Below are 10121 nucleotides of genomic sequence, written 5' to 3'. Positions count from 1 at the left end.
TGCTTTATACAACATAATCACAAGGAATGAGAGTAGGTCATTTGGCCCTTTGAGTCTGCTTACTATCCAATAAGATCATGGCTGATCTGATTTTAAGTTTCTTTCTACATTCCTGCATACCGCTGATAATGTTTTATCCCCTTGGTGATCAAGAATTTCTTTACCGGTGCCTTATAAATATTAAAATATTCTGCATCCTTCTGAGGAGGGAATTCCAAAGATTCTCAACCCTCTGAGAGAAAAATGTTTCCTTATCTCTATTTTAAATGATAATGCCTTTATTTTTAAACTATGACACCTCATTCTAGATTCTCCCATGTCAAGAAACATCCTTGTGCCCGTATGAGATTGATGAAGCATGATGCTGTGCAGCAATATGTCCACCCTCTTGACTGACACCTTTTAACAACCATAACAAGCTGCCTGGCCTTCTGTCTGTGTTGAGGAGGAAGGCAAGACAAAGTACTGTGAACTGAGGCAGCAATGCACAAAAGTGCAAGGCAAGGCAAGGGATATTGTGAACTTCCAAACAGGCGTCAAGTGAACGAGTGTTAAGAGAGCGAGTGAGATGCGGCCTGGTCCAATCCTTGTACAAGGTATCTCTCTCTGTTCACAAAGTGTCGTGTCAGCAGCATTTCAACTAAACGTTTGTTGCCAATGGAGTGTGCCCTGAGATTTTAAGGACCACTGCCCAAGGTGAAGGTCTGCAGGAGCAAACATTGCGCTGCAGTTGTCAGGTAAGGCTGCCTTCTCAGACATCAAGGAGCATGCGTACTGTTGTGTCGGGAGACGCCTGCTCATGCACGAGTGGACGAGGTTCATTGAAGTGTTCCACTCATGTGCCAATTTTCTGCGCATGTGCGGTTTAGCTGGCGTTTGGGAACTAGGATGTTGGGGGGGGGGAGGATCAGGATTGGTGGGGTGCAGAGGTAGTTGAGATCGGGATCCAGGAGGTGGGGGCTGTGGGGTAGAATGGGAAAAGCCTCATCAATACCCTCCCACCACCAGACCGATAACTCCCCGCCTCGTCCAGTCTTCTCCCAATTCCACCCCCGCCGGATACCCTTGGGTGGTCTTTCCTGCCACTAACCCCGCCCCTCCCTAATTACGTATTCTTTGCACGTGCACAGGCCCGCACTTTGCTCATGATTCAATGACGTCTGCACCCGTGCCCATGCGCATTTCCACATAAGTGCGCAGACGCTGTCGGTCCAGAACCTGCAGACATTGCCGCCACCGACTCTAATTTTGGGAATTATTGCCATCTAGTGGTGGAGCCAGGTTCAGTTGAGGCGATCAATGGGTATTCGATAATTATTTCGATCATGTGCAGGCGTGGGCAGCGGGGAAGTGGGAAATTGCCCTGCATAATAGTGCTCATTTACAGAGTTGGTGCAAGCACAATAGACCAAACGGCCTCCTTCCCTGCTATAACACTTGCAGAGTCATAGAGATAGTAGGAACTGCCGCTGCTGGAGTCTGAGATAACAAGGTGTGGAGCTGGATGAACACAGGAGGCCAGGCAGCATCAGAGGAGCAGAAAAGCTGGCATTTCGGGTCTGGACCCCACTTCAGAAATGGGGGAGGGGAAGGGGACTCTGAAATAAATAGAGAGGGAGAGGCGATGATGGAGGGTGGATAGAGGACCAGATAGGCAGAGAGAAGACGGACAGGTCAAGGAGGTGGGGATGGAGCCAGTAAAGGTGCGTGTATGCAGGGAGTTGGGATGGGGGTTGGTCAGTTGGGAGAGAGGGGCGGGTAGGTGGGAGGGAAGACGGACAAGTCAAGGACGAGCTGAGTTGATCTTGGGATGAGGTCGGGGGTAGGGAGATTTTGAAGCTTGTGAAGCCACATTGAGACCACTGGGCTGCAGGGTTCCCGAGTGGAATTTGAGGTGCTGTTCCTCCAGCCTTCGGGTGGCATCATTGTGGCACTGGAGGAGGCCTAGGATGGACATGTCATCCAAGGAATGGGAGGGGGAGTTGAAGTGGTTCACAACTGGGAAGTGTAGTCGTTTGTCACGAACCGAGCATAGGTGCTCCACAAAGCAGTCTCCAAGCCTCTGCTTGGTTTCCCTGATGTAGAGGAGGCCACGTCGGGAACAGCGGATACAATAATACCACATTAGCAGATGTGCAGGTGAACATCTGTTTAATGTGGAAGGTTTTCTTAGGGCCTGGGATGGGGGTGAGGTGTAGGGGCAGGTGTAGCACTTCCTGCAGTTGCAGGGAAAAGTGCCAGGGGTGGTGGGGCTAGTGGGAAGTGTGGAATGGACGAGGGAGTCACGGAGACAGCGGTCCCTCTGGAAGGCAGATAAGGGTGGGGAGGGAAAAATGTCCTTGGTAGTGGGGTCAAATTGCAGGTGGTGGAAGTGGCGGAGGATGATGCGTTGAATCCGGAGGTTGATGGAGTGATACGTGAGGATGAGGGCAATTCTGTCTTTGTTGTTATTGCGGGGAGGGGGTGTGAGGGCTGAGTTGTGGGAAACACGAGAGATGTGGTCGAGGGTGTTTTCGACCACTGTGGAGGGGAAATTGTGGTCCTTGAAAAATGAGGACATCTGGGATGTACGGGAGTGGAATGCCTCATATTGGGAGCAGATGTGGCAGAGGCAAAGGAATTGAGAATAGGCGATCGTAGAGCTGTCCAGCATGGAAACAGACCCTTTGGTCCAGCTCGTCCATGCCGACCAGACATCCTAAATTGACGTAGTCCCATTTGGCCAGCATTTGGCCCATATCCCTCGAAACGCTTCCTATTCATATACCCATCCACATGCCTTTTAAATGTTGTAATTGTACCAGCCTCCACCATTTCCTCTGGCAGCTCATTCCAAACATGCACCACCCTCTAGAAAAAACATTGCCCCTCAGGTCCCTTTTAAATCTTTTAAACCTTAAACCTATGTCCTCTATTTTTGAACTCCCCCACTCTGGGGAAAAGACCTTGTCTGTTTACCATATCCATACCACTTTATAATGTGTAGGTGCTGGTGTTGGACTGGAGTGGATAAGGTCAGAACTCACACAACACCGGGTTATAGTCCAACAGGTTTATTTGAAAACACAAGTTTTTGTAGCGTAGCCCTCACCTGACGAAGGGGCTATGCTCCGAAAGCTTATATTTTCAAATAAACCTGTTGGACTATAACTTGGTGTCATGTGATTCATGATGTCATAAATCTCTATAAAGTCACCCCTCAGCCTCTGACGCTTCTGGGAAAATAGCCTCTGTCTATTCAGGCTCTCCCTATAGCTCAAACCCTCCGACCCTGGCAACATCTTGTAAATCGTTTCCAAACCCTTTCAAGTTTCACAACATCCTTCCTATAGCAGGGACACCAGAATTGCATGCAGTATTCGAATAGTGGCTAGTACAACTAAACATTTAAAAGGCAATTGGATGGATTTAAAAATAGGAAGGGTTTAGAGGGATATGGGGCAAATGTTGGTAAATAGGACTAGATTTATTTAGGATATCTGGTTGGCATGGACAATTTGGACCAAAGGGTCTGTTTCTGTGCTGTATATCTCAATGACTCCATGACTGTAAGTCCTTTGTGAGGTCAAGTGGAACTATGGCCAGTCAGGGATGTCACCACAGTCAGTCAAGAGGCTCATCTCATTATAATGCAGAGGGTTGGCCACAGACAGTCAGTGACTTGGTGTTATGAATATTTGACCATCATTTTCTTGGCTATCTGGAGATTGTGCCATGATCAGTACTGCAAGTGATATCCAAATAGTCCTGGGATTATAGGCACACAAGTCAGGGATCAGCAAAAACATCCAACTAAGGCTGGGCGATGCTCAGTTGGGGCTGTCACCACAAATCAGTGCAGGGGATGGGGTAATGATCAAAGATCTTATTAGGCCGGAGTCCATGTTGGGTAAGTGAAAAACTCAAGTCACGGAATGAGCTGCATTCGGTTGTGATAGCAAGGAGACTATGATAGCAAGACCTCACCAGGTTAATGCACAAAATGAAGTTGGAAAGCAAATAGTGAGGATGACCGAAAACATCCACAGAGGGGTATAAACAGGTCAAATAAATAGGCAAAAAACTGGGCAGATGGAATTTAATGTGGGAAAGTGTAAGGTTATGCACCTTGTTAGGAAGAACAGAGGAGCTGAATATTTATGGGAAAGACTGTAGAAAGCTGCAGCAAAGAGGGATTTGGGGCTGTTTCTGCATGAATCACAAAAGCGAGCATCCAACTTCAGCAGCTAATAGGGAAAGCAATGGACTGTTGGCCTTTATTTCAAAGGGAAGAGAGTATAAAAATAGGGAGGTCTTGCTAGAACTATACAAGGCACTTATACCCATACCTGGAATACTGTGAATACTTTTGATTCCCTTTGTAAAGAAATTGGAGGCAGTCCAGAGAATATTCACACGGTTGATTCCAGGTATGGAGGGAATTTCTTATTAGAAGACGGTGAGTAGGCTTAAACTCATTATAGTTTAGAAGAATGAGAGGAAAGCTTATTTAAGTATAAAAGATTCTTAGATGGCTTGACAGGGTAGATGCCGAAAGGTTGTTTCCTCTTGTGGGAGAGTCTAGGACTGGAGGGAATAATCTCAGAGTAAATTGCTACCCAACTAAGACAGAGATGAGGAGGAATTTCTTGTCTCAGAGTCAATCTGTGGAATTCTTTACTGTAGAGGGTGGTTGAGGTTGGGTTCTTAAGTATATTTACAACTGAGATTGATTTGTAATCAATAAAGGGAATCAAGGGTTATGGGAAAAAGGCAAGAAAGTGGATTTGAGAATTATTCGGTCAGCAATGATCTGATAAATGGCAGAGCAGACAAAATGAGCTCAAAATGAGAGTTCTGCTCCTAAATCTTGAATTCTCTCCTATATCTTGAGCTGCTCACACACTCACAGTGGGCAAAATGAGGTTTATTTCTGGTTCGTGGAGACAGCATGAACATTTTTGTGCTTTGAGGACCTGGTATGGGCATTTGCTTTAATCAGGCATTGATAAATTTAGTGATGTCCCATATTTGCCATCAAACAGCATTTCATGCATATTATAAGTCTTGGCCTCAAATAATCATGACCTTTCCATTGTTTATAACAATTGAATACTCGCCATCTCTGCAAGGCTGATGTGATCACAGGTGAACTAAAGTGTTACCTGCATTCGCCAATTTGCAAACAAATTTGACAGGTTTAATTGGTACACACCATGGAGCTGCTATCTTTACACATTGAAGTATAAGCATGTAAGAACGTTGTCTGTTATTCTACGTTTCTTGTGTGCTTTCGGGAGGCGGGGGAAGAGAATAAAAGTGTACCCCTTCTACCCATTTTAGAAATTTCCATATACATACAAACAGACGCACAAAGAGATGAGACAAGACACAAATATTTCAGATGGAGGGTGAACAAAATAAAGTCAGTGAAGCACAGTTCTGGCACCAGTCCAGATGACAGGCATCAATGAGATGTTTACCTTCAGTTCTTGGCTCTTTGAGGAGAACATGAGGTTGTGGACAGACCCTTTCATTCTCACCCTTTCATTCACTGTTTGAGGATTCCCCCTTTCAGTGTCTCTGAAGGTAGTTTCTCTTTTATCCTTTCAATAAGGGAATTTGCATGCAAAGAGAGTAGCTAGCTAACTGTTTCTGAAGAAGGGTCTAGGCCCAAAACGTCAGCCTTCCTGCTCCTCTGATGCTGCTTGGCCTGCTGTGTTCATCCAGCTGTACACCTTGTTATATCAGAGAGGGAGAGAGATGTGTTCTCCTTCATTGACTGGATGTTTCTACTGGATTGTCCATACAGAAAGCTGTAGACGTTTGCCCAAGAACCAATCAAGAAGTTGTTACCCGGCTGAGTATGATTGCACACGCATAACTGGTCCTGGTTGAAAAACCAATCAAAAGTCTGTCACCGGGCAAAACTGGCCTGGTCTCACACCTATGCAGGTGAGTGTCTAGTATGCTACCCCATTGCTTGAATAAAGCAAAATTGTAGATACAACACACAATGAATTCTGGTAACTTTTTTTTTCAGAAAAAGCAACATCTTCCACAGTCATTTGGTTTAAAGCAGTAATGTTCTCCATTTCCTAGTCCACACTCCAAAAAATAAGAGTTGGCTTTACAGGATTAAATTGCCCTCCCGAGAGGCCTCCATGCCATAGTGTATCATGGTCTATGAAGAAGCATCATTTCTGTTTGGTCGGACTGCTTAACAATCACATCACTGAGAAGCTGTTCTGGTTCTGATATCCCCCATATAACACTGATGCACCCATCCTGAATGGATCCAGCAACAACTGCTGCCATGGTTCCTGTCACAGCCCTACACAAATAATACAGCTGGAGGCAGCAATGGCAAAGGTATCTGCAAGCCCAGGAAAAGCAACAACTTCCAGCTTCCTGAGGGGGAAGAAGTAGCAAAAGGTCCCCACAGGATATGGAGGAGGAATGAGGAACCCAGAATCTGCTGTCTATGCTGTAGTTTCCTCAGATGTCCAAGGTTCAATGCTTCAGTATGCTTCATTACAATGTGTAACCTGGTAGAGGCTATGTTTTTAGCATCTTTTCCCAACCAAGCAATGTCTCATGAGACAGAGTTTGGAAGTAAATAGAGTGCTGGATATTATCCAACCTTGAATGAGTTTACACTCTCTTGTAAAACTGATTGATAAAATGAGCCTTTTCATATGGAGGTGCATGCACTTATGAACGATCACACAGTGACACATAAAAGTTGGTATTATGTATGGAACATAAATACCGGCCAGGCCCTATTATAATGCATTCACACTATAACACCTTGGCAGCATTCATGAACGTAGAGGCTGAAGGAACCCTGACATCTGTTGCCATCTTGGATGCTTTCAGAAATGAGCACTGCTTCAAACAATACAACTCCTATTGTCCTTGGGATATATGAAGAGGCTGCTTAACTCTGACATGGTAGCCACTTAACCAGGTCCTACAGCTAAATTGACAGTTGAGCAAACATGAAGGTGGGAAATGCATATATACATGAACAGATGTGAAGGTCTCTTTACAATGATGTATCTCTTGTGCTATCTATATGGCCTCACTGAAGGGCTTTCATCCTTACCCTCCCACTGTATCTAGGTACAGTCCTGGGATCTACAGCTGGGTGGAGGGATTTTGTTTTCTGGATGACCTTTGGGTGACTGTCCCTGAGGATATTTATGGCTACAGGGTCCTTATATGTTGAGAGTGTTCTGCCCAGATGCAGGCTCATCTCTCCTCAGTTGCAACTTCCATACAGTTGAGGATCACAGGCAGCTGGAAAAACACCTTACTGAATCAAAAATAACTGACCTTCCCCAATCATGACTGTGCCTCAATGCATCAACCAGATCTACACAGAGTACAGAAAGGTCCCAGTAGTAAATGCAGGCCCCTGCCCAATTACCTGTTTAGAAGATTATATTCACAGTTGAAAGTGCACTCCTTATCTCATCAGTGACAAAATAGCACCATTAAGGTACTACCTCTCGCACATCTGCTTGCATTCACTATTTAAACATAAAAGGAGGTATAAATCTCAGCAGCTCATGTACCACCAGCTCACTAACCTTTCATCACAACCAGGAGACTGTAGACACGTGATAACTGTTCACCAAGGACTTGCATGGGACAAGGATGCAGCCACAAAAGATGGCCTTTTGAACTGAGCCCCTTTTTGAATTCAGCCCACTTGCCTGGCCTAACTAGGTTTGTTGGCATCAACTAATGTGGCTTCCTCTCTTGGGCAAGTTTGTTCGTCCAGTCAGGTTTCCTCCCTAACACTGTGTTTTACAACATATCAGACGGCCGATGACTGAGATGTTCACTCCTAAAAAGTATTTATGGAAAGAAGAACCTTAGTTATGGATGGGTCGAGTAACCGAAAAGGTTTATACTCATTGGAGCTTAAAAGGAATTTACCTTGCCAGATACGTGCTTCATATATAAAGACATGTTGTGAAACATATTTCCCATTTTTTGCCTCACAAGACTTCACTGGGGTTTTTAAAGCAGTAAAAGAGAACTATAATCTTCCATTTATGCAGCTGATTGACAAATTGGCTGTTTCATAGATTGTTCCTGACCTGGACAATTAAAAGACCAGAATCCTGAAAGAGAATGGAGATCTGAAGTCAGAACCTAAACCCGACAGTTCAAAGACTGTGTTTAAAAGTCGACATCTTCTTGGCAATGTATGTTGCCACAGTAAAACAAAGGTTCATTCCGAAATTGGATTAGAAAAGAAAAAGGAATTAAAATAAAAAAATTCTGTTTCAATTTAGAGATTTGACCGAATGGAATTTGAAAGTCACGGGGATTATCTACAAGTCATAGAGCATTGAAACAGACCTATCAGTCCAACTCGAGCATGCCGACCAAATATCCTAAACTGATCTAGTCCCATTTGTCAGTATTTGGCCCATATCCCTCTAAACCAAATGATTGTGGGTTTCTTGACAAATTTTCTCAGACTGATTTGACTGGGAGATCTAACCCAGCTGTGGAAACACTGACATTTCTTGACAGGAGAAAGGAAATCTACTCTGATGCATAATTGGTAGGCTTTGAGAGTTGAACATTTCTAAGAATATCCCATTGTCAACATCCTGAGGGGCTACCATTGGCCAGAAACTGAACTGGACGACCCATATAAATACGGAGGCTACAAAAGCAGGTCACAGGTTAGGAATCCTGCAACAAGTAACCCACCTCCTGCCTCTAGTACCCAATTAAGGGGTTGCATGTTTAAAACCGAGATGAAGAGGAAATTGTCTCTTCTCAGAGATTTCTGAATCTGTGGATTTCTTTACCACAGAGTGCTGTCAAAGCTGGGTCATTAAATATGTTTGAGACTGAGAGTGACAGATAATCAGTAAGGGAATCAAGGGTTATTGAGAAAAGGCAGGAAAATGGAGTTCAGGATTATCAAATCAGCCATAATCTCACTGAATGGCATAACAGACTCAATGGGCTGAATGGCCTACTTCTGCTCCTACATCTTATTGTCTTATCCCTCGTTGCCCTTCAGAAGATGGTGGTGATCCACCTTCTGAAAGCATTGTAGTTCTTGGGATTTCAGTACACCCATTGCTCTGTGCAGGAAGGAATTCAAGGATTTTGACCAAGCAACAGTGAAGGTTTGTATTTCCAATTCAGGATGGTGTCTGACATGGAAGGGAACTTGCAGCTGGTCATGTTGCCATGCATCTGCTGCCTTTGTTCTTCCAGATGTTAGTGATTGTGAGTTTGGAAGGTGCTGCCTAAGGAGTCAATAGTTATGTACCTACAATGAGAATGCCACTGAATGTCATGGGTTGGATAGTTGGTGATTTAGATTCTCTTTTGTTTGAGGAGATGTTGCCTGGCAGTTGTGTGGCGTGAATATTGGTTCGAGTTTATCTCTGTTATGTACACGCCCAAAACACTGTAGCTGTTTCTTGACCCATTCACAAAGGTTTTCTCGTGTGCCTGCCTTCCTCAGAATTTAATCATTATTTGTATGCGTTTTCCAACTCATTCTCATCTTACGTCCCAGAAACTGCATATCTGTTGCCTTTATTTTCTATTGTATTGCTTCTATTCCAACTCTTGGATCCATATGGTCATGTGGCAATTTCGTACGCATTCCTGTTTGTCATAATAGATGTTTCCACTTCTCGATTCATGAGGATGTTAATCACATTCGCTATTTTCGCGTCTCGTGTATTGGTGCAGTTGCCCAGCGAACGAAGAAAGTTGCAAACAAGAAGCGAAACAATTGTTGCCACGAATTACCCGCGCGACATTTTTCACGACTGTGGTAACCTGCCAGACCTTAAATGAGAGAAAGAACTGCAGATGTTGGAGAAACCCATCAGGTCTGGCAGACTCTGCAGAGAAAGAGAAAGTAGAGTCTACACTTCAAGTCCGGCGACTGTTCTTAGTGGTCCTTTCAAAGTAGGGGCGGGGAGGAAGCTCATGAAGACAGTGACTTCCGGCCGGGGATAACCTCTGACCCCGGTGACGCAGCCAGAAAGTGGTCTACGCGAGGGACCGGCGGCGGAAGTGGTAGTGGGGTGGGGTCGGGTCCTTGCCCTCCCATTGGTTGGAGAGGGCGCGAGACGACCCGGAGGCCT

General features: G+C 44.8%; 1 long non-coding RNA gene across 1 annotated transcript; it reads left to right on the top strand.

The window, feature by feature from the left end:
* The first annotated feature begins 1208 nt into the window (after positions 1–1208).
* On the top strand, positions 1209–6128 carry LOC125483959. Its single transcript, XR_007262833.1, has 3 exons — positions 1209–1303; positions 5792–5934; positions 6023–6128. It is a non-coding gene; the product is annotated as an uncharacterized LOC125483959 (long non-coding RNA).
* The last annotated feature ends 3993 nt before the right edge of the window (positions 6129–10121 follow it).

Source organism: Rhincodon typus, chromosome 9 (genome assembly GCF_021869965.1).
Source record: "Rhincodon typus isolate 14 chromosome 9, sRhiTyp1.1, whole genome shotgun sequence".
NCBI classification, from domain to species: Eukaryota; Metazoa; Chordata; class Chondrichthyes; order Orectolobiformes; family Rhincodontidae; genus Rhincodon; species Rhincodon typus.
Note: the sequence above shows the minus strand (reverse complement) of the source record. Positions and strands in the feature narration are given on the sequence as shown.